A 24,195-nucleotide genomic window follows, 5' to 3' on the forward strand; every position below is an offset into this window, starting at 1 on the left:
GAGGACAAAGACAAGTGACTTGCTCAGAGTGTGAGACTACATTTGAACTTGGGAAGATGAATCTTCCCAATTCTAGATCTGATGCTCTTTCCATTGTGGCAACAAAGCACCTCTATGTTGAAGTACTAAACACTAAATTAACATTTTATCAAACTAAACTTCAGTGGGATGATTGTCTTTCCTGGAATGTCATGGAAGTCAACAACACATGCATCATGGAAGCCATGTACTAATAATACATTCATAATCATGAAATTAACCAGTGTTGAAGAAATGCATTATTTTTTACACTGATAACTATTTATCATAAAAGACAGGAATTCTGAGTAACAGTTTACATAGCACACAGTATCTGCTAAAAATGTTTTTCAAAAAAAATATGTCTAGAAAGGCCATGAAGAAGATATTATAATCTCTTTGAGGACTGTTTTCAGACATATTTTAATTTTTAATCTATATCCCTAGTGTCTAACAACTAATCAATAAACATTTATTAAGTTCCCACTAAGTACTTAAGTTCTTATTGCTAAGCAATGGGTATACAAAAAGAAGCAGAAATAGTTTCTATTCTCAGGGAGCTTACAGTCTAACACAGTGACAGGTAGTGGCTTGCTAGAACATAGTATGTGCTCAATAAATACTTGAATGAAAGTTGTGGATCACTAAAAAAAGTGAGCCAGGAAACCAGAAGCTAAAGCTTTCTGGAAAAAATATAAATGCACATACAAACATATACACATACATGTACACATATATGCATAACACAAAATACCCGTGTAGTTTTTATCCATACATATACATATACATATATATGTGATATGCATATATGTGTGTGTGTATATATATTGACATATAGTAGACATAGACAATTTTAACCAAAGATTATTAGGACTATATTTGTCTGCCTTTATTGTGAGAAAAAGAAAAATAAGAGAATCAAAAATTGTTTTATCATTTGAAAAGTAAAGTCAGAATAAGATATTACTAACCTTGACCAAGAATGACAAAAGTAAAAATATCTGGCTATACGTTGATTTGAAATGAAGAATAACTGTTCCATTGGTATTCTGCAAAAGGTTCAGAGTTCTTAGTAAGCATTTTTTTCCTTCACTTACTTTCTATCCAATTAACTTTGATTCAGTATATGGTTTTCTCTATTTCCTTCAACCTAACGAGTTCCTATTGTTGTTTCTTTATTCTTTAACATCTTTTTTTTTCTTTTTTCTATGGGCTATCTCTTTGCCTTTTATTAAATCTAGTCCTTCCAAAACCCTTGACATAATTTAAAAAAATTTTTCTAAACTAAAATTCTAAATAAAGTGAACATTTCTCTGTCTGTCTGTATCTCTCTCTCTCTCTCTCTCTCTCTCTCTCTCTCTCTCTCTCTCTCTCTCTCTCTCCACACGCACACACATATCACACACACACATACACACATACACACACACACACATACTGAGTAGAATAGAAAAGAAAAGCAGATTGCACATGAAATTGAAAATAGGTTATATGCCACTTGCTTTTCTTTTAAAGTTCATAATAAAGTCCACCTATAGTTTTCAAAGCCCTTCTTTTCTATGCTGCTTTCTGGACTTCCTTCTGTTCTTGATATTTTTAAAAAGTTGTCTCAATGACCTTTTAATTGATTTTTTATTGGAGAGGTGAGAGGGACAGGAAGCTACCATATCTTAAGCACTGTATTGCAGAGAGGACCTTCATCAATTATGTTACATATGAGACTAAGCTGTTTATTTTGTATCTGCCAGAAACAAATTGTCATTCTCCTCTGGTTAAATTATATACCTACCTAGCTATCCATTCCAGTTTCAAGGACAATGGCCTAAATTCCAAATACCTGCAACTTAAATCATCAATCTTCCCCTAAGAAGACCTCAATATTCAAGTCTTTGTACTGCCATGTACCCATATATCCCCCAGACTTGCAATCTAGGTTTCAGCCTACTTATCCTTCACTATAAACTATGACCAGTATAGAGCAAATGATGGGGACAACATGATAGAATCTATATTACTGACGTTATGTGTCTGCATTACTGTCATTTTGATTGTCATTTCATCCTCTCATTTATATGTTAATTTGCTCAGATCATACAATTTTCTTAATATGATGGTGATATATGAATGAGCCTGAACTATAGGAAAACTATTGTCCTTCTGGCAAAGGTCCATAATGAGAAAAATAATTACCTTCTAATATTTAAATTGCTCTCAAAAGCAAATCATTCCTTTAAGTACGAGGTCAGCATTGACTGTACACATTACTAAATTTAAATATATTGAAATTTCCACAAGTATATTTAAGTTTCCTGTGTTCTGTATTTCACACCATGGAGCCAAACTCAGTTGACTCCTGTACTAATTTCATGTACTAACACTTCTAATCAAAGAACAAGCCAGTATCTCAAAAACAATAACAAATAATAATAGTAGTTCTTGGAATTAGAAGAATATTTTTAATTAAAGCAAATTCTTCTAAATAATAGCACAAATTAATCAACATAACTGTGTCTTCATTTTAATTCAGATAAGGCCTCACAATATTTTATTCCCCGCATTTCTTTGCAGGAAATTTTTAGGCCATGCCAAGTTTCATGAGTGTGCTCAATATATCATAATGGTTAGCATTTATAAAATGCATTAAGGATACTGTCTCATTTGATCAACCTAAATCTGTGAGATTGGTGTTGTTATTATCCCCTTTTTTTGTGGATAAGGAACTGAGGCCCGAGAAGTAAAAGTGTGTTGTCCAGAGTTACATAGCTAAGCAGTATCTGAGTAGGATTTGAATTCAGATCTTCCTAACTTAAGTTCAATATTTTATGTATCTAGCTACCTATATTGACTTCAGTAGAATAAAACTTTTTTTCAGTAGAAAAAAAGTAGAATATACATAAAAATATATAGAATACTAATTAGAAACAGTGGCTTATATATGACAGGAACTTAATATCTCAGACAAATGAATGCAGAGAAAATCATTTTAGATACCAAGGTAAATATACATAAGTTTATTCCCTAGACTGAAGATAAAATGGGAAGAACATTTAATATGAAAGTAAATCTTTATTTATTCCATACATATTTCTCTTGCTTTTGATTGTTCTATGTCTTTTTTTTTAAATATTGACAGGCTTAATTTCTCCCCTGGGTTGTTCTCTCTATCAGTAGATATGTATAAAGTTTCAGAAAGACCACTGAATTTAGTGTCATGAGTCCCACATTCATCCTCTTTGGGCAATTAATTTTCCCTCCCCAACCTTGTTTCCTTATTTGTTAAATGAAGGGATTGGACAAGATTATTTCTTTGATTATGCCTCTGGTTCTGTGAAGATACTTTTTAAAAAAATTAAATTTTATTTTCTGTTTCTTCCCCAATTTAAATGAAAAGAAAAAGACCATCATTATAATAAATATGCCTATTAGACAAAATGAATTACCCATTGTCCATGACCAAAAATATACATTCCCCAGACATAAACCTAGATGAAGATTATCCAACCTTTGGTGTCTTGAAAAGAGGGGACACTAACCCTTTAGCTAATACAACCTATCTAAGCTCTGCAAAGCACCCATTTTTTTAATAAAATCATAGCATTTTAGAGTCCTCCTAGCCCAGTTATGAGGCTCTGAGATTCTGTGATTCTACGAATATAGTTAAGTGATTTATAAAAATGTTGGATGTCATCAGGCCAAATAGAGATCACTGGGGAGCCCCACTGGGGATCTCCTTCCAAGTTAACATGAAATTAGTCATTTTGTCTAGTTATTCACCCAGTTCTTAACCTACCCTCCAGCTACTATCCTCATCTCTCCATCTTGATCCAAGAATAATAGGGGAAATTTTGTCAAATACTTGCCTTCATCTGACAAGCTAGTAAATCTGTCAAAAGTAAAAAAGCATAGCCTAATGGGAACTTAAAGAAGCCATGTGAATGCTGCTTCTTCAAGATATTTGTTACTTATCTTCTAAGAGATAATATGAATAGTGGATGGAGAGCTGGCTTCAGAGACAGGAAGACATGAGTTCTAGTTCTTCCTTTGAAGCATATTGCTCAATTCTCTTAGCAACTCTCTAAGATTATAGATACAAAGAAATTGCTGTCCTGTATCAGTAGAGGGAATCTCTTCACTGAAAAAGTCCTATGTCAATAAAATCACTAGTTCTGTCTCTATTTTGCCAGGAATCAAAGCCAAACTCTCTGCCTTAACATTTTTTCAGAATCTACCCTTTCTTCTTCTCTTGAAAACAGGAACATTTGCCATGCTATGATCGTGTGATACCTCTCCCATCTTCCATAATTTTCCCAAAGTCACAAATACAATTATATTAATATTTACATCTGCCTGTTATTTTAATGCTCAAGCAGGAAGTGCATTTGGACCTGGTTAAATTCTACAAGATCAGGTAGATGTTCCTTACTAAGTACTCATTCCATATTAGTCATTTTTTCCTGTCCTTTCCAGTGCAAAGATAATTTTCTAAGCAAGTACTTGCAAAAAGATTTGATCTTATAGGTTTTCTTCATTGCATCACTGTCCACTGCATCACCACTCTGCTAAACAAATACTAAATTCTCATTACCATTTCTATAAACCCAAAATGAAAGAATAAAAAGACAAATTTCAGTCAAAATGAGTAATACATATGGGGCTAAGCCTACCAAGACACATGCAAGCATTCTTAACAGAAATAAAGGAAGAATTAATTAGAAATGATTGAACTAGGATAGTATAATACATGTATAGATATAATACCATACCAAATTGCAAAGGAGATACTTTGTAAATTTAGTCTGAACAATGAAAAATTGATTTGTAATGACAAAAGCAGGAATGAAGTACAGTATGACCAGGACTAAGCTATATTACAAACAAGTCACAATCAAAACTATTCGACATTGTTTTAAAAAAAGTTAATTAGTAAAATAGGCTAATATATAAGAATAAGAGGCAACAAAAAACAATAATTCAGCATTTGATAAAGTCATGACTTCTTAGAGTTTTTCAGTGGGATAATCAGAAAGCAGTTTGGCAGAAATTGTTTCTGTAGGCATTTTACACCAATAAGCACTAAATGAATACAGAAACATAAAAAGGTGACATCAAAACCAAAACAAATATAAAACTTGTCGCAACTATGACTAGAACTCTTAGTCTAAAATAGGACAGCTAGATGCCATGGTGGGATAGAATACCAGAAGTACCAGACTTGAAATCAGAAAGACTTGAATTCAAATCCAAACTCAGGCACTTAGCAGTGTGACCCTGAAGAAGTCACTTTATATTGTTTGTTTCAGTTTCTTCATTGTAAAATGAGCTGGAGAAGGAAATGGGAAACAACTATATTTCTGATGCATAACTGAAATGACTGAACAAGAAAAAAACACTTTAAAAAAGTTATTCTCTTAGATAAAATTAAAAAAAAAACTAACATGAACAAAATCAAAGATGTTTGCACAAGAACAACTGTTGAGTGGGAAAATATTTGCATAAAACATTACTGATAAAATTCTGCTAAGATATAAAAGAATTTACACAAATTTATTGTTGTTCAATCATTTCAGTCATGTCTTTGTGACTCCATATGGTGTTCTCTTGGCAAGGTTATTGGAATGGTTTGCCACTTCCTTTTCCAGATCATAGTACAGATAAGGAAACTGAGGCAAAAAGGGTTAAATGACTTGCCCAGGGGCATATGCTAAGTATCTAAGGCCAGATTTGATTTCAGGTCTTTCTATTTCAAGCCCAGATCTCTATCCACTGGGACCCTTACCTGCCCAATGAATATATAACACCAAAAGCCATTACTAAATAGATAGCTAAAAGATATAAACAGTTTCCAATGAAAAATTGCAACCTATAAAAAGCCAAACAAAACATATTTAGTGGCATTGATTACTTCAGATCACTAAGATAAATAAAAATAAAAGCAACTCAGGGATTTCAGGATGTCAAAAAAGTTATAGTGGTTGATGTAGAAAAAACAAACTAAGACAGGCAAACTAATACACTATGGTGGAGTTTAAATTGGTCCAACTACTTTTATTTTAGCTTATAATTATGTAAAAAGTACCATACTATTATTATTATACAAATAGTATCTATTCTATATTGTGCTATATCATATAATACTCTACTCTGCTCTACCATATGACATTATTCATATCCATTACACCAGTGATGCCACTGGAGGGCACATACATCAAGGAAGTCAAAGATAGAAATAAAGATGTTTTATCTACCAAATATTCATATTACTTTCCATTTTGGCAAAGATTTATTAATAAAATAGGTATCAAACAATTGGGAAATGATTGAGCAAATTGTGGTATGTGAATAGAATGAAATATTATTATGAAATAGAAATGTCAAATATGAAGAATTCAAAGAAAAAAAGTGATACTTATATGAATTGATGATACCTAAAATAAAGCATATCCCAAAGAAGAATAAATTCAATGATTTTAGTAATGTAAACTGAAAGAACATCAGAGGAAGCCAAATTCTAAATAACAAAGAAAATATTAATCGTTCCAGAGAATTGATGGTAAAGCATAATTTCCTGCTCATGTGAAGAACTCTTCTACTAGGGAGGAATCTTGAACACATTGTCAGATGCAATGTTGGCATCTTTGATTGCATTTTCTCATAACAATGGAGGTTCAATTTGGAGAAAAAAGAAAGAAAATGACTGATATAAAAATGAAAGTTATAAATAAACATTTAAAATATAAAAACACCATAACACTGCAGATAAAACTTGTCTTCACTGAACCACTGCTTCTGTATACCCCTCTCTTGGCCAGGAATCAAGAGAAGGATATACCCTCACAACTTTAAGAAGACAAACAAAGGAATGGTCACCCGTACTGAGAGGAAAGTCATTCTCCAGGAAGCTACTCTTTCAAAGGTTCACTTTGAGGGTTCCACCCTGTACCAAAACTCCCTGAATAAATTAGGTTTCATAAAAGTAAAATAGCAAAATGCAATAGCAACTTGGCTAAATTAAAATGAAAAAAAAAAAAAACAAATAAAGAGAGGGATTATTGCAAGGTTTTGGGGGCAGTTCCCAGATGTGTTCAGCTGAAAATCCATGGAAATGACCGTAGCTCCAGGGCATGGCTAATGCTAGCACCCCAAGGTACATTGAGCTATCCACCACATTGAACTCTAAACCATGGCTGCCTGCTGTCACTAATCTCCTAAAATTACTACATCCATTGATTGGCATGTATATAATTAACAAGAAGTACATTTGTAGCCAGGGACCTTTTCTCTATATGTAAAAATCACTGCTGACCCACTACAGGCTGGCAGCTACCAAGGCATTTAAATATTTCCAGTCAATGATATGCAACCTAAGAAATTCCTGAAGAGGCAGAAGCACAGAAGAGATCCTGCTGGCTAAAACAGTCCATTAGAACATTTCAAGTTTTGACTTCTTTGAAGCTTTCTTGCTAATAATAAGAAACTAACTTCAAGAAAGGGAAAAAGGAAAAAGATCTTTAAAACTATACCACGAAATATGACATTTAGACATTGCTAGGTTGCAATTCCCTCAAAACCTAAATGGACTTCACCAATCATCTGAGAAGTTAGAAAACAATTAAGGGCCTTCTCAAAAATTTATAATGATTTGCTTTCTTAAAATATTGTGGCAAGAAACAAATGATAGCTCACCTTTGAATCATTTCAGTGATCTGATGGAATCTAATGTATCATTAAATAAAAACCAAAAAAACAACCTTGGTAGCCATATGTTTGATAATCCCATTTGCCAAGTTATTTCTGCTGGTTTAAGATTAAACCTTTTCTATCAGAATTAGGCCTAAGCACTGAGAGATTCAGCTCTTAGCTGCTTTGCATGTATAGGTCAAGAAATAATTATCACATCCTGCCTCCATGTCTTTGCTGGGGAATGTTCTCATTTCTCACCTCTACTTCTTGGAATCCTGAACTCCCCTGAAGATTAGCTCCTGTTTAAAGCATTTCCAGAATACTCCACATTGTTTATCAATTCCCCAATTTCTTTGTTCATTTTCACATTTACTTATCTTTGTGTATGCTTTCTCTCCCTCTGCCCTACCTCATATAAGTTGCTTGAGGAAAGAAATTGGTCCATATTTGTTTATATATCCCGAAGATCTAGTATGGTGTTTAGTATTCAATTGATGCTTAATATTTTTTGTTAAATTAAATAAAATTGAAATCCTATATGTGTATTTCAGGTGATTTTTGCTGTTTGACTTACCAAAGCTGTACATTTATGCTTGAAAAGGCTTATATAGATAGCTCTGATTAAATGAAGGCCCTTTAAAATGTATTCAAAATCTACTTCAGATTTCTAGAATGATAGAAAATCCAAACTCTAACAAACAAATTTGAATGTTGTTTTGAATATCAGTACAGATAAAATGTAATCACAGAGGGTAGTGGAACCTAAGATAGCAAACCTGCAATGGGCTGTCTTCAAGCTTTGAAGTAAATGCATAGAGAGGGATGACAGGTTCCATTTTCACTTCCTGATTGGCAAAAATGGATGACAAGTGATAGATAAATGAAATAAAGTAGCTCTGATCCTAATCATACATGATATATCCTGGTACCTCCAACATTAAATGTACTGTTATTACAATATGACTCCATATATAGTTACCAAAAATAATCAAGAATCTATCAGATTTACATATGGGATTGAATAAATAATGCTGAAAGATGAAATGCATTTAAGAACAGTTATCTGAAATCTAAATTATTCTTATATGATAATGTACTATGCATTTAAATAATATGCAAATTGGATTTTAAGCTTATGGTATAGAAATTAACTTTCCTTGATATTTTACTTTTATTGGGGCAGCTAGATATCACAGTGGTTAGAGTGCCAGGTCTGGAATCAGGATTTCAAAACTGACCTCAGAGAGAGCTCTATAACATTGGGTGAGTCACTTAATCTCTCGGTTTCCTCATCTGCAAAATGAGGATAACAACGGCACTTATCTCTTAAGATTGCTGTGAGGATCAAATGAGATAAATGTAAGGTACATAGCACAGTGTCCACTATATAATAAGCACTGTATAAATAGTAGCTGTTTTCATTTCTTTGTCTTCTATGCCTATGATAGGCAGCTTTCTATAGTTCAGAGATATCAAACTCAGGGTTTGTGGACCTCAATATGTAGCCAAAGCCAAATTAAAATGTAATTGGGGAATATTCAAAATAAATAAATAATGCAGTATAGATATTGTTAACAAGTCATTTAACCTCCTAGTACTCTAGACAACTCTCTGAAACCAAAAAGGTACCAGCCTGGATGAGTAGAGGGAGTTTTCTCACCAAGAAATTCCCTATGCCAATGAAATCAAGTCCACTTGAAATAAAACATATTTTGTATCATTTTTCCTCTTATTTTATATCATGTATGGAAATGATTTATATTTCATGGGGTTTCCAGACTATTCAATCAGTTGTTCAATAAGCATTTACTAAATAGAGCAATTAAATAATTAAGTAAATAATAAATTGAATGATCAAATAAATAATTAAAGAAATAATAATTAAACAATTATTAAACACATATTTGTAGGGCCCATGATTTCCCAGATTCACAGAGAATCATGGAATTCTAAAGCTGAAAAGGACTTCAGAGATGATTTCATCTAACTGTATAATTTTACAAGTTTATTTTATAAGTTAAAAGCTGGAAGGGACCTCAAAAAGGTGTTCAATTCCCTCATTTTATAGATGAGGCCCAATAAAACACATCTAGAAAATTGTTCTTTTGTTGATTTACTTCACTTTTTAAAATTTCAATATTATTTTATGTTTACAATTACATATAAAGATAATTTTCAATATTAATTTTTATAAAATCTTGAGTTCCAAAATTTTCCTTCTTTTCCCCAAAATAGCAAACAATCTGATATAGATTTCATATATATATACATACACACATATATAATCATTTTAAACATATTTCCATATTAGTCATGTTGTGAAAGAAAAATCAGAACAAAACAAACATGAGGAAAGAAGCAAACAAAAATCAAAAAAGGGTGAAAATAGTATACTTTGATCTCTACTCAATTTCCAGTTTTCTCTCTGGATGTGGATGGCATTTTCTGTCCCACCTCTATTGAAACTGTCTTGGATTACTGAATTACTAAGAAAAACTAAGTCTATCATGATTGATGATCATATAATATTGCTGTTACAGTGTACAATGTTCTGGTTCAGCATCAGTTCATGTAAGTCTTTCTAGGCTTTCTGAAATTGGCCTATTCACCATTTCTTATAGAACAATAGTATTTCATTACATTCAAATACCACAACTTATTCAGCCCTTCCCCATTGATGTATATCCACTCAATTTCCAATTTCTCGCCACCACAAAGAGAGCTACTACAAACATTTTTGCTTATGTGGGAACGTTTCCTTCTTTTATGATTTCTTTGTGATATAGACCCAGTATATCTAGTAAATTAAAGAACCAGTACCAGAACATGTCTCCTGAATCCTAGTAAAGCACTCTTCCAATTATAACTAGAACTGCCCTACCTCACACCATGTAATATGGGGTGTTACATGTATGATTGTATAACTGAAGGGAAGGTAGAATAGACATCTCTAGCCTTTTTCCCCTTTATCCTTACCTAAGGGAAACTTTAATTCCTGCCAGGAAGGGAAGCAGGAGGTTGGAGACAGAAGCTTGTCCACTCGTCCACTCTGTTCTCTTTAAAGAGAGGGGGCATCAAGGTAGAATTTTATTCATCTTCACCTTTAAATGTTGTTAGTCTAAGGGATGTGGTTTTCGTGTTCATACCCAAGTCAATAGCAAAAGAGAAATCAGGGAGAAAGTATGCATGTTAGAATATTGTATATTCCAGGCAATATACAGTGGAAGAGTGCTCCCGAGAATGAGGTAACTCAGAGAAAGAGACAGCAGACAGAAAGACCAAGACAGAGATAGAGACAGAGAAAGTGAGACAGAAATAAAGAGAAAGAGAGAGAGAGAGAAAGAGAGAGAGACAGAGAGAGACAGAGAGAGACAGAGAGAGAGAGAGAGAGAGAGAGAGAGAGAGAGAGAGAGAGAGAGAGAGAGAGAGAGAGAGAGAGAGAGAGAGAGAGAGAGAGTCCTAGATCTTACACAAAGAAAAATCTCTAATGCAGCAAGCTGAGAGGGACCTGAAGAAACTGCTATTTCCTCTCTTATAAGCTTCTCAGAATATTTTCTTTTAACAATCTAAAATATGGTTGGCATTGTTCATTTTGTCTCACAAAGCTAGAAGGCAGAAGCACCTGAACCAACTACAGTACCTGAAATTCAGAGACAGAAGAGCCAACAGACTGAATTTATCTCTCCCCTCTCCACTCCACCCCATCCCTCACACATTAATCTTCACCAATGAAGAGAAAGTCCCATACAAATGGGAGCTTGGGGGATTTGGATTACACAATTATTCCACATACTTCTGTCATTTTCCTTAGAGTTAGCTGGGGGAAGGAACTATAATCATTCTATATATGAAGCTTTTGAATTAACTTCAGATTTCATTGACTTGCATTTTCCCAATCCTCCATTAGTAGAATCATAAAACTTTACAGATGAAGAGACTGAAGTCCAAAAAAGTTTAAAGATTCACTGAAAGTTACATTTAGCTAGTGTGAATAATTGAAAGCTGATTGAATAACTATTTAGTGCATGTATGTGAGAATTTCTACAACCATTTATTTCAAGATTCTCAAGAAGAAAGACAGGAATCCTAATCATAGCAATTATTGTGGCATCTATCTTGCTACTCTCAATAGTCAGCAAAGCCCTGTCCAGAAAGCTTTGGAACTGGCTACTGCACAAAATTGACAATGGCACCCTTCCAGAATCATAAAGCGGTTGTCAGCAATCCTATTGTTCACTGTTTTCTCATCATCCTCCTTCAGCCAAATGTGCGGATCTGCAGGTTCAATCCCTCATCCCTACCCTAAGCTCTGGGAACAATTTCATTCTTAGTTAAGAAGCACATATGGAAGGAACCTCAGTCTCGGGATACCCCCTTGGTTTGGTATTAATCTCTATTCTAGACAGCATTCTAAATCCATGAACCACTGAACATGCATAACTAAGAAATCCCTTTCTACCTCCAGGTTCAGCATAGAGTATTTTAGGTTACCATACTTATGGAAATATGATCAAAGCCCCCATCAAAAAAACTCTTTGCCATCAATAGAGCAAGAACCATAAATCAAAAAATAAGCAAAAAGAAAATCAAATAGTAATAACAAGAGGACCTACCCCACTACACATAATCATATAATCTATCACAAATTCCCATAATACTGGTGGTAGAGGGACATTCTCCAGACAATTAAGGTTTTTATTTATTGATGTTTAGTCATTTTTAGTCGTGTCTGACTCTTTGTGACCCCATTTGGGGGGTTTCTTGATAAAGATATTGGAGTGGTGTGCCATTTCCTTCTCCAGCTCATTTTATAGATAGAGAACCTGAGTCTTCCTGATTCCAGGCCCAGTACTCTGTCCACGGTACCATCTAGCTACCCAAGTGCTTCTTTTGTCTTCAAGAAAATTACTGCACCTCAGTGCCCACAGATATCAAACATACAGGTCAATTCCTGTGTGCAGTCAATTCAAATTGAAATGTAATTGGGAAATATTTAACAAAATAAATAAAAATGCAATAAAGCATAGATAAGATATGGCCATTGGCATTCTAATCAAAAATTTAGTGGCCATCATTTCTATTTGAGTTTGACCCTACTATTCCATATCACCTCTACAGCTGCCATTCTTTTCTGCCTTCAAAGCTGTTGCTAATTTTTTCTCTGCACAGCTGCTGCTATCTTCTGTTGAGTCTCTTCTCAACTGACCTGCCAATATCTGTTAGTTATATACAGCTGCTGGGGTTTCTTTTTTCCTCAAAAACAGTGTTATTACCCTCTGTGAAAGATCCTACCTCACCAAAAGCCTGATTGACATACTCACAGTTTGTTTGTTAGACCCAAAACTTCACTCCATTAAAACAGGAAAAAAAAGTCCTTAAGGAAGGAAATAAACATTTACCATTTACCAAGCATTTTCCAAATATTATGTCATTTGATACTCACGATAACCCTTGAAAGTAGATACTGATATTATTCCTATTTTACAGTTGAGTAAACTGAGGTGAACAAAGATGAGATGACTTGCCTGGGAATCTAAGCACAGATTTGTGTTTAGGTCTTCCATTTCCAGGTCTAGCCTTCTTCCCACTGTAATGTCTAGCTGTTTCAAGCCAAAGTCTTTTTCCAACTTCTATTTTAGGGAGATATTTCTCAGGATCACTTGATAACTATGTTGGAGTGAATTTATTCCTTTTATATTCTATTGGTTACCTTTGCTCTGCATTCTAGGTTTTTGTCTCCCATCTGCAGCTCCCAAAATTTGAAAACATTACAAATCATAATTCAAGAGGCATAGTTTGTAGGTAAAAGTCCAATATCCCTTAAATCACATAATCCTATAGGATTACAGGTATACTATATCAGATACAGAGACTATATACAGATACATAGTAATAACATAGTTGCATGTAATAGACCAAACACAGAAGTCATATACAACATGTCACATATTGCAATTATATACAAAGAATAAATCATGTACACTGGACAATGCGTATATGTCTGATGATTAGATAGATAGTCCTAGAATTTCTACAGTGATTGGATTAGCCTTTTATCCTCTCCTCTCTGCTCTGCATTCCTGCTTCTAGGTTCAGGAAGGATCCAGGCTGGATATTAGAGTATCTAGCCCCTAATGAACTTTGGTCTCTCAGTTCCCTTATGACCTGCCTTGCTTGAGTTTTAGGATAGAAGACTTTTTGGATTTAGACTTTCCTAATATGAGCAGATATGCTTAAAGTTGGATCAGCTTTGACAGACTTCTCTGTCCTCAACAAAGCACCAACAAAATAAAGTTCCTAGCTCATCTAGCTCTTGATCCAAGTTCTCCCCAAATATACATCTTTGTTTTGCGATAATTGTCACAGCTTGAGGAGTTAGAGCCACATGCAGTGACTTACTCTCTTTATGGCCAGCCCTTCTGCTTCGCCAATTATATATCTTTTGATAATGCCTTTTATGCTCTTTATTTTATGGTTTCAGTAAAAATTCAATCTAATTTAATAAGCATTTTAAGTGATTGCTATGAACAAGATGCTGTTGTGGGCAAGAGGGATACAAAACCAAAACAGCAAACAATTCTTACAAGAAGGAACTTCAGTAGGATTCAATCCATCTAGTAGTATAATTGTTGATCTCCAGTTTAGAGTATCAATAAATTAAGTTGATCTTATCCTTTAAAAACTTCATGATTCCAAGAACCCTCTTCTTCCTTTTCTACTGCTCTTTCACTTGTACTGCAAAGGAAGAATAGAGCCAGCACTGAGAATAATTTTGTTTTTGTTTTTGTTTTTTAGTTTCCTGGATTATAATGATTAAAAGGTTAATCACCTAATGTATAATCTACTGGAAATGAGCCCCTTAATACTTAGGACTTGGCTTCATGTAGTGTTCTGGTTTAGGTTTCTGGAGGTGTTTAGACTAGCCTTCTTTTCAGCTGAGTAATCACCACGAGAATAGCCAGAGAGAAAGTCCAAAAGTCTTTATTGTCTCCTTCATAGTCTGCCTCCTTGCCTGGAGCCCGGCTGCTTTCTGGAGGCCTTCAGATGGAACTTGGTTTCAGTGGAGAAATGAAGGACAGGTCAGCCACCATAAATGTGGGAGATGGAATGAATGTGTCTCATCCAATCCTTGTTGGCTCTTATATACTCTATTATAAGTACATCATCGTAGGTGTGAATCTTGTAGAATAGGTGTCAATATAGAACTAGATTATGTACTATATGTTATTAGGTAGATCTATATTAAGTTCTAAGTATAGGTACTGAACTAGAGAACTATTAATCACCATGCTAAACTATATAACCATTGTCTTATCAATTCAACTGAGTTAACAACTTTTTTCAAGTATGCTTCTCCAGAGTTCTGGCTCTCTACAGTTTCAGAATGCAGACACAATCTTATGCTAAGACTTTTCCAGCACAACAGCATTTCACATTACCTCTAAGAGCTTAGGGACATTTCCATACCTCAGTGGACCATCAAAGTAAGACCAATCACTAACTCAACTGACTCAAAATATTGGCCAGCTTCTCTACTGTCTTAGTCCTGACATATTGGGCCTACCCTGTTCTGTTGTTACCCAAGCTATATATCAAGAATAGGATCCTGACGACTTTCTACATCATACTGTGGCTCCAGGCATCATAGATAATGCCCTCCAGGACCTCCTTGTGACTGAGCTAAATGACTTTGGGCAGTTTTAGTCATAATGCTTGCAGGGGACTGTTCAAGCTTCCTCCAGCCCCGTTTTCATTACAAGGTTCCCCTTAGTCCAGCTCTAACTACATCGCAATCCATTAACCAATAAACATTTATTAAATACCTACCATTTCAGGTATTATGCTGGGGAAAATTAATCCATTTCTCTCTTTCACATGGAACTTGAGAACCACATATGACAACCTCTTTCCCAAAAATGTTAGAGAAGAGTTCCTAATTCTTCTGAGTTTCAGAAAACAGTCTGTCCTCCCTAATCACTGACACCTGGTCCAAGTGTGCCCCATTTAGCACAAAGCTTTTCCAGTTTTCTTCTAATAACAACATAGTATTTTAAGATGTGCAAAATGATTTATATACATTATTTCATTTGAGCATCACAACAACCTTGTGAAGTATATGTTGTTATAATTCATATTATATAGATAAGTACAATTAGGATAAAAGATATAAAATGTTGAGCCCAGAAAATGCCTACGATGAGATTTAAACCCAGTTCTTTCTGTCTACACTTTCAACCCTCTCTATCCATTGCACCCTGCCTTCTTTTAAGGCGCAGAAAATTGCCTCTATTTCTCTTGAACTACAGAGTTCTTTGTTTCACCCCAACTATAGACTCTGTGACTTTATCAGAACACATAAAAATACATTAAATAATATTTAATATAATTTACTTTCCATAGATTACCAGATTCAATAACACTTATTCTGTGGGATCACTATAAAATATATTGTCCCTTTTGTTGCCACAATTTCTCAAAATGGGACTTAGTAAGTAGAATGAGAAAAACATAGAAGTAACAATATTATCATCACTATCTATATCTCACCAGTGCTTACTGTCCCCAAGGAAATCAGAGGCTAGAGGAGTAAGAGAATGCCTGCTACTGTGACATGTTTATTTAAGAACAAAGTTCCAACTACCTGATGCATTTGACCTTTGTTTTCCTGATCCTGTACATTCTTAGTCCCTTTTGTCATTGTGAGGAAATATTACAACCAAGTTGATCTTGATTCACTTCCTGACTTTCACATATACTATCCATGTAACCATCAACATCAATTCACCTCTTAGTAATCTAGGTGACTTTCTAAGACTGGAAATGATAGATGACTTGCTGATATGCATTGGGGGAAAGATTTTCCCTCCCCAATTTCCTCCTTCCTGAAAAGGAAAAAAAATTACAAAGGAGGCTTAGGCTGAAAAATATTATAATGCTGCGTTGTGCATTCTTGGGTTCTATTTTTGAGAGGTAGTAAGATGCAATGAAAAGAATATTGCATTAAATCAGAGGACCTGGGTTCAAATTTCAGGCCTGCCAGTTATTGTTGGTGTAAACTTGAATCTTTGAACGAATTATTTATTGTCTTGGGGGTCTCTGTTTCCCAATTTGTAAAATAGATGGATTGAACTTTGTAACTCTGCCTGCCTCAATTCAGCATACATACACCACACACACACACACACACACACACACACACACACACACACACAGCGCATTACCATCACCACCTCCACCATCACTATCACTACCATGACCACTAAGAACATTTTGCCCAGCATTGATGTGAAGTAAGAATTGTTGACTGTCAAAGCCAGAAGGAAACTGTGAATGTGTTAAACTGTTACTTTATCTCAGGATAGGTTTTTTTTAAGAGTTTGGAAAGATCAACTGAAATCTAATCAGCTTTGAAAGCCTATGTGAATTTGATGGGATGCCAATAACTAGATCCAAAATATTTCTCATGCATAAAAAATAAGGTAAAATAAGATAAAAATGCACTTCAACAGTATAAAGATAAGACTATATTTACTCATATAAAGTAGAGAAGTAGAAAGAAAATATAGTACAAACTATGCTGATCACATTTCTCCTTTCCTTTGAGTCTGACTTTCTAAATTTGAAGCTATGAATAAGAGGTAAAAGAATGAGTTAAATTCCCTGTCCTCTGAATTCTACCATCTGCTATTTAGAATTATGTAAAAGGAAAGGCATAGAGAGAGCACAGCAACCAGAAGTTCTCCTACTGTAAATATTCTTTAAATATTTTAAAAAATATTTGCCTTAAATAGAAAAGATGTGGGATGAAAATAAACGTTGAAAGTTGAGTTGTCTACTTGACCATAATAATAAAGCTCTGATGCATTTTTCATTAAAAAATGTCCCCTCAGAAGGGATTTGAGCTCAATGCTTTTGAAATCTAAAGCATACAATAGAATTCTTTCCCTTCACTGTTATATGTGGGGATTTTTCTTACAAGTAACCTCAATATGAGCAACTTTTTAAAATCCAGCAAATGTAAGACCCAAAAATTTTTTATTTAATTCCCCAGTTTTTCAAAATATTAGTAAAAATTGCATGATAGATATTGATTAAAAATTAGATTTCAGAATCAAATGCTTGTCTTTTTCACTCACTCAGGCTCTCAAAGTATGCACACATGAACTTGGTTTTGCTTTTATGTGATTGTAAGCAGACTAGTGAAGGTCAGTAATAACTTAAGAAGATCAGAAAGGATACACAACCATTTCATTTTGTGGCCTGCACCCTGCCAAGCTTCATGTTTGGATCATTCCTACCATCCTCCACCCACATTCCTATGTGTATATATATATATATATATATATATATATATATATATATATATATATATATATATATATATATATATATATATATGTGTGTGTGTGTGTGTGTGTGTGTGTGTGTGTGTGTGCTGAATAAAAATGGAGAAAATCACACAATGTTTCTGAATGGATCTATTACAAATTTATATTACACCAGATCAACAGGATCCTTACTGCTGCTAGGTAATCCTTCCAATTCTACTTATCTTATCTACTCAATATACCATTCTCCAAAGTGTTTCACCCAAACTTTTCATTCCTTCTTGATACCTCCTTTTACTTCCCCACCTCACTTTCTCAACTAAGAATCTTTCCTCATATTTTACCAAAGTAAGGTGGGGGAGAATATGGCATTTGTCTTGAGCTACTTGTTCCTCATCTCATATTGCTGATATGACCCATAACACTATCTTTTCCCTCATTCCTGTTTCACATGATGTAGTGACATTATTCTTTATCTTTGGCTAACCCCTTTACCTGCACAAATGGTATCATTCCATCCTGCCTCCAGCAGATTATCCAGTCTGTCATCTCTCCTTTTTACTCATTTTCTGTCTCTCTCTATCTGCTGTTACCTTCTCTATTGTCTACAAACATACCCGTGTCTTCCCAATCCTCAAAAAAACCTCATTTAATTCTTCTTTTTTCCATTATCATCCTATATATCTTTTGTTTTTTTGCATCTAAACTCCTTTAGAAGGCTATCTGCAATAGATGCCTCCACTATCTCTTCACTCTCTTCTTAACCTTTTATAGTCAGGCTTGTGACTTCTAACTCCAGTGTTACAGGTGATCTCTTAGTTGCCAAATTATATGACCTTTTCTAATTCCTCATTTTCCTTGACGTTTATGCAGTCTTTGACACTGCTGATCACCTCATTCTCCTCAATACTGTTTTTTTCTCTAGGTTTTCATGATAAGACTTTCTCCTAGTTCTTCTTCTATCTAACTGATCACTCCTCAGTATCCTCAGTCTCTTTGGCAAGATCGTTATCCAAATCACAATCCCACAGGTTTTTGTCCTTTTATATTACTTTTCTCCTTTTATATTACTTCACCTGTTGATCTCATCTTCCATGGATTTAATTACCTTATATTTGTTGAGTAGTCTCAAATCTACCTATCCTTCCCCAAGGAACTCTTTGCTGATCTCCAATCTTATATCCCCAAGCAACTTCTAGATGTCTCAGAGTAAATGTCCTATAAATATTTTAAACTCAAGATGTTCAAAATCTACTCCATAATCTTTCCCCAAAACTATCCCCTCTTATCTTTTCTGTTATTTTTGAGGGCAACACCATCCTTACAGTCACTCAGGTTCACAACCTAGAAGTCATACTTGACACCTCACCGTACATATCCAATCATTTGCTAAGGCCTACTGGTTTCACATTTACAGCATTTCTTTAAAAGCCAAACAATGAAAAGGAAATTTTAGATCTTATTTAAGGATTTAATGAAAGGTTACCTACTGATTGATTGGTGATTAGTGATTCCCCATCAAAGTAAAGTAGAAGCTTAGAGAGATGGTCAGCTTTAATAAGGAGAAGAAAGGAAGGAGAGAAAGAAGAGATATAGAGACAAAGACACGGAAACTGAAATAGAAAGACATACAGAGAGAGAGAACTAGACCACAAAAGATGCCCTGTGAAGTGTTGACTTTTTCCAGAGGTTTAAGAGTAAATTTGAGCCTGAGTCCTAGAAGTATTACAGTTTTTCTCTAGTTAAGAAAAAATAAACAATATTAAAGGAAAAACTCACAGGGTGAGTCTTATTATTTCTTTCTTTCAAAAAAAAATAATGTTTTCGTTTTCTAGCTTTGTTTGAAGAATTGAGTTGACCAGTTTAGTATTTATTTTAATAAGGAATTTATATTTTTAAGAAATTGTATGCAATGGCTATAACAAAATAAATAGAAAGAACAAACACAAAACAATTGAAAATGAATATTACAAAATTACAAAGAACAAGCATAATTCAAAAGAAGATATATAAGAAGAGGCTTCAGAATTTTACAGAACTATAGGAGGATTGGGAGAGGAGGAGTGCAGGAGGAAGGAAGACAGATGTCAGACACTGCATATTGCAATCAGATTATTTCAATGAATTTATCTTTTTTTTTCCTCTTCTTCCTTAAAACAAAATAAAACAAAAAATAACTTTGTTATAAAAGATAAGTCACTGGGAGCAGGGGGAGAAGAGGGAAAGAGGGTATTGTCAAAATAAAAGATAATAATTTGACTTTAAAAAATTGTCATTGGCTCTGCCAAAAAACATCTTTATCATTTGATTTCTTTTCAATTGTACAGAACACCATCTGGTGGCAACTACTCTGAACTCCAAGCACAAAGATCCTGGACAATTTCAGTGCTAGCTAATCTCATTATGAATAAAAATTATGTCACACACTTGCATTTTATTGGCACTAAATGATTACATTCCACATGGAGGGGGCAAATACTCAGATTTCACCAAGATGGGCAGAGTGATTAATAACTTGGTAGTTTTTTACACAATATAGGAAAAAAGTGCTAATCTACTTTTACTGTGGGAAGAAAGATAGATTTTTTTGTTCTAACCTAATTCAAGGAGCATTAAGTATGCGTAAAGCATAAGTAAATCAGTTCTAGATTAGGATACAATGAAGTGGCTTTTCAGAGTTCCTTATTTGGTCTTTCTAATTCTCAGGAGACCTGTTTTCTAAGCTTATAAATATCTTCACATGCAAATGAAGTAAAGTAAGGTGCAGTGGATCGATTATAGGGCCTGGAATCAAGAAAACCTGAGTCCAAATCCAGCCTCAGACATTTATTATTTATGCGACCCTAAGCAAATCACTTAACCCTGTTGCCTTAGTTGTCTCAACTGTAAAATGAGCTGGAGAAGGAAATGGCAAATCATTCTAGCTTCTTTGCCAAGAAAACTCCTGAAATGGATCACAAAGAGCCAGATATGACTAAAAATGACTCAACAACAAAAGTTGTTCCTATACTCTTTGTGCCTTTATACTTTTGGGCATCTGCTTCTACAGAATTTTTTCTCATCCTCTGCTTCTCAATCTCCAATTTATATTCTCCCATATTTAATTGGTGAGGAGACAAAGTGACATTCCTGTTTTATTTCTGAATCTATATCTCAGAGGACTTAGAGCATTGTAACTGATAAAGGTATTATACACAACACTGATAAAATTGAGCGGAGGAGGGCAATTATAAATTACTATTACTCATCTTTGGAGATGATCAAGTAACTTATTTATCTATAGATGGAAGAAAGAGACCTTAGATAATGAGGCCATTGGAAAAACTCAAACAAATAGATGTATCCCAATATGTATGAGAAAAAAAAAAATGTTTTCATGTTATAGCTGCCAAAATGTGGAATTGGCTACTTCAATAGAGGTTGGATTTAGCCTGTTTGGAAGTCTTCAAGAATAAACAGTTATCTTTCAGATAGGTTAAAGTGAGTATTCCTTTCACATGAAGGTTGTACTTGGCGACTACTAAGATCACCCAACTCTGATCTTGTGTGTGTGTGTATTCAATAATTATGATTTTCTTTGCTAAGAAATGTTCCACAGAGAAACACTTTCTATGAATGCACATGGACAATCTATCTATAATTTATCATTTTAATAGTTGAATTGCTCACTGAGTTGCTGACTTTCCTCTAATCATATATCCAGTATGTGTTAGAGGAAAGACTTGTGTTTTGATTCCCTCTATGCAGAGTCATGTTTGTATATGTATGCTATTTAATATAAAAGCATTTAATTTATCTAAAATCTTCTCTACATACCTTGCTTTCAAACAGAATTTGGGCCTGACAAGCTATTAAATATAAATTTTGGCTCTGACACTATATTGCTAAATGGCCTTCTCAAGCTATGAAACTGAATTCCAGTTTTTATCTGTGGATTTATATCTATCTTATTTCTCTGAATTCCACAAAATCACATGGTTGCCATAATTAGTGAAAAGGTTAATAATCTTGAGCAATTTCAAGGGGCTTTCAGTGAATAGAAAATAGCGTCTTCTAAGAACAGATTTTCCCCTGAATTTATGCTCAAAAGGTACTTGAAATTTTCTAACATTATATTCCTTAGAGTGATAAATACTCTTACTCTATATTAGATAATTTTAAATGCCTAGGTTTGAAGCTATATCATTGTTCTTTGTTCATCTTTTATATGGCATAAATTATTTTATGAGATTATGTTTAAAAATGCATTTTTGGTTATCTAAGTATTTTAGGAGCTCTGAATTTCAAAATGTACTTCATAAGTCTGAAATGTTTTTACCCTTTCAGTGGCAAAAAAAGGTATAATGGCATGTTGCTAGAGTAATAGGGTGTTTTTTAAATTGCCTGGTCAAAAACTTCAATAAGAAAGGAAAAAAAAAATTGTTTCTTTTTTTTTTTAATTCAGAGTATTATAAGATAGAAATAGTACATTTGGTTAAACATTTTCTTCTTTTTTTAAAAGAGACCACATAAGACACACTTTTAATAGAAGAATAAATATGAAAGTTATGCTTTACTAGATCTTGCTACATTATCTCTAGTTTGTTGAGTATAAAAATGATCACAGTATCAAAAGGAGAATAGTGATCTGTTGGCAAGGGTAAAGCAAAAAGTAATAAAGGGATAACATATTACAAATATTTAAGTTGTAAGAAAAAAATTCAGGAAATTTGTTTCAAATTGATCCTATTGAAAATTTCAGACATAGTCATTAATAACACAACATACTGATATTGAATTAATGAAAGGACATTTCTACACTGGCTAATGTTCAGGAAAACTGGATAAGTAAGATGTGATTCCTTAGATGCTAAGATTTGTACTTGAAGAATGGATATATAATCAATAGAAGCTTGTCATAGGTCATTACAATTAAGGAGTAGAATGATGAATGCACTAGCTTTTGAAGAGTATAAGCTAAAAACAACAGGAAGCTTCTCCCATACTACCTCCTAATCTGTTAAGTGATGGCTAAAGGAGGGAGGAAAATGATGCTTCAGAAGGTCAGGAACTTTTTCATTAAACAAATCCTCACAAAGAAAGAAGAAAAAAGATACCATTCAAGGGATAGTGCTTTGGAAACTCTGGACATTAGAAAGTCAAGTCAGATAATTAATTACATCACTGTGCCTGAGTCACATTATCTTTGATGGTGAGGAGGTGGTAGAAGAAAAACTCTGAACTCAAGTAGTTCCTTCCAATTTTACATCTACAAAACTTCAACTTTCTTCAAAACATATTTAAAAGTTTAACAGAAGAGAAAATAAGCACAGACACTTTTAAGAATACAAGTGTGAGATAAGAAAGAAAGGTTTTGTATTAAAGGAACCTTGAAATTACTCATAAAATCTTAGATATTAGAGATCTTATAAAGGTCTGGCTTGCTTCTTCAGTAAAGAAAATTACTGTATCTTAAAGATTTACAAAATAGAAATACGTTTGAGTAAGAAAGGAGCAGAAAGAAGATAGATCAGGGATTTTCTTTGTGAGAAGAGAATCTAGGAAATTATTTAAACAAAAACTGGCTACCAAAATAAAATCCTAATTATGAAATTGAGTGTTTTAGGTAGGCAGAAATTTACAGTTACTTTCTCTTTTCACAATTATTTTTTTCTGTTTAAATAGAAAAAAAAATCAGTCAGTAGAAGTATGAAAGGAAAAGATGAACTGAAGGCTTACCTAAAACTAGGTATTTGAAGAAAAAAAAATAGTTAAAAGAGGAAGGACATTGTGCCATTTGCAACTTTCAATTAGAACACAGGTGTAGGCATTAAAAAATGGACTCCAAAGATCAGAGTTCTTAGTGAGCATAGCCCAGGAAAACTGCTGACACTAGTAGATTTTTAACTTAAAGTTTAGTCAAGGGGTCATGTTAAAAGATTTATGATAGAAATGGAAAAAGAATTGAATAGGTTTTTTTTTAAGAGTGATTTTTACTTGTACCATTGGAAAGAATGCCTAGAAGGATGAGCCATGTCATAGTGAAATAACAGTTTAAATAAAATAGAAACTACATAATACCTCAGTGTTCTCTCTTTAAATGTCTCTCCTAATTGCATTTTACCTTTTTATTCTTCTCTTGAAAAAAAAAGTTACATAATTCATTTAATTCTTTTTAAAAAGGTACTGT

This window comes from Sminthopsis crassicaudata, chromosome 4 (assembly GCF_048593235.1).
Source record: "Sminthopsis crassicaudata isolate SCR6 chromosome 4, ASM4859323v1, whole genome shotgun sequence".
Lineage (NCBI taxonomy): Eukaryota > Metazoa > Chordata > Mammalia > Dasyuromorphia > Dasyuridae > Sminthopsis > Sminthopsis crassicaudata.